We start from the raw sequence: 2514 nt of genomic DNA on the forward strand, positions 1-2514 counted from the left end.
TTGAGTTTTGACTTGAGTATCGCCTTGAGTCTCTACATATACTTTTTCTGATCGTGTCCTTCATCTCTTGATGTTTTATATCCCCTCCTTCCATTATTCCCAGGTATTTGTATCCCGTCTCATCTATGTGTTTGATGTTGTTCCCATCTGGTAGCTTTATCCCTTCAGTCCTTGTTACTTTGCCCTTTTGTATGTTGCTTGTAAGGCAGCATTTTTCTATTTCAAACTCCATCCTGATGTCCCCAGATACAATCCTTACAGTCTGGATTAGGGTATCTATTTCCTTGAAGCTATTACCATACAGCTTGATGTCGTCCATGAACATCTGATGGTTAATTCTGTTGCCTCTTTTCTTGAGTTGGTACCCAGCATCCATCTTCTGCAGTACTTTTGTCATTATTATTATTATTATTATTATTATTATTATTATTATTATTATTATTATTATTATTGATTATTATTATTATTATTCATTGGAAAGGAGTAAATCAAAAAGTAATGAGAAATACGGAAAGAAGTGATCAGTTATTTATGAAAAACAATAACTTAAATGAATGCATGAATTGAAATGTAATTCAATTACTTGTATGTAGTTATTTTTAGAAATTAAACCTTTTATTGGTATTTATTTCTATATATTTCTGTTGAACTAGTCCTTTTGTAAGCCTGCATCAAGTTATGAAAAATGCATCAACAGATTCACGTCCCCAAAAGCTAATATCCAGTAGGTGGGTTAGTGCCGCCAGTGCACCTTACACGGTGCACTCTAGGCATTACATAGGTTTTTGCAGCGTCCCTTCCTTAGGCCCTTAGCTGCCACAACCGCTTTCATTCCTTTTACTGTACCTCGGTTCTTATTCCTTTTCATCCGTCTTACTTTCCTCGCTCCTCTTCTAAGAATATTGGTTCGTAGTGCAACTACAAAAGGCTTTCCTCTTGTTACACCTTTCAAACCTTTTTACTGTCAGTTTCCGTTTCGGCGCTGAATGACCTCATTATGGCATTTGGCCTAAATTTTATAATACAACATTCCAAAAGTTAAATCATGGATTGCAAGCCAGCCATTAAGCCTTTGAACAAACAAAAGGCAGTCATGCGTGCGTGACAGGTAGTCTCGAGGTACTGTTTCTAATGATGATTTATGCTTCCGAGTGTGTATCATCATTGTCTGAATAACCAATGAATTACCGTTATTCGTTTTGGGTAGCGTGTGTGTCCATTCATTCGCTAACGCATGTCAACAGATGATTATTCTCCAGTCATCTAAATAACATTACTGCCTTATCATAACGTTGCATGTACATCACATAGGACTGTCACAATGTCACCGGTAATGCGAACGGACTGAGACACTAATTCTTTTATATATAAAAGAAAGCTAAATCTTTTTTTCAATGCTTTTTCTGTGAACTCTAATTGACCGGGCCACGATGTGTAAACAGCCGCCGGTCTAATTAACTTCCACCTATTTACTTTTCATCAACGGGGCGTCTGGTACCATTATGCTCGACGCCAATCCCTCTGAAATGGAATCCGGGGCATAATCGGGGTCAAATCAGGTCGGGGGTTTACCCTCGCAAGAATATCGGATCCCAGAGTTGTGGTGAATGGATATCAAAGGAACTGGTGTGGGGGTGAGGTGGTTTCAACCCCGAAAATTCATAGTTGCTTCCTCTGATTCTTCTGTTCCATCTATTCCTCGTTTATCTTGTGTTCTTTATTCATTTTTTCTACTTTTCCTCGTCGTTGCTTCTTCGGAGTTTTGTATTTTCTGTTCTTAGTTTCATCTTTCCGTTTTATTTCATTTTGTTCCTTTCTGTTCCTCCTTTCTCTCTTGATCTGTTCATTCTGTTTCTTTCTGTTCTCCCATTCTCTCTTGATCAATGCTCATTCTGTTCCTTTCTGTTCTCCCATTCTCTCTGGATCTATGTTCATCCTGTTCCTTTCTGTTCCTCATATATCTCCTGGTTTTCCTTGCTTCTGTTCCTCGTTCCTATATTGATCTTAAATCCTCCTCCTTCTCCTCCTCCTCTTACTCTCTCTCTCTCTCTCTCTCTCTCTCTCTCTCTCTCTCTCGTCCACCTGTGTCTCATGGGTTTGGAATGTACCATAATCTTGTCAAACCAGACCTGGAAAAAAATGATGGAAGCGTAATGACGAATATCACTTCCTTTGGGACGATAAGAGACTGGAAAAGGGTCTGGAATTACAGTTTTCAGTGGAAATCAGTTTAATCTCATGACTATTGCGTGACTAGAAAAGGGTCTGGAATTACAGTTTTCAGTGGAAATCAGTTTAATCTTATGACTGTTGCGTGACTGGAAAAGGGTCTGGAATTACAATTTTCAGGCGTGACTGGAAAAGGGTCTGGAATTATGGTTTTCATGCGTGACTGGAAAAGGGTCTGGAATTATAGTTTTCAGTGGAAATCAGTTTAATCTCATGACTAAGTGACTGGAAAAGAGTCTGGAATTACAGTTTTCCGTGGAATTCAGTTTAATCTCATGACTATTG

This window comes from Macrobrachium nipponense, chromosome 16 (genome assembly GCF_015104395.2).
Source record: "Macrobrachium nipponense isolate FS-2020 chromosome 16, ASM1510439v2, whole genome shotgun sequence".
NCBI classification, from domain to species: Eukaryota; Metazoa; Arthropoda; class Malacostraca; order Decapoda; family Palaemonidae; genus Macrobrachium; species Macrobrachium nipponense.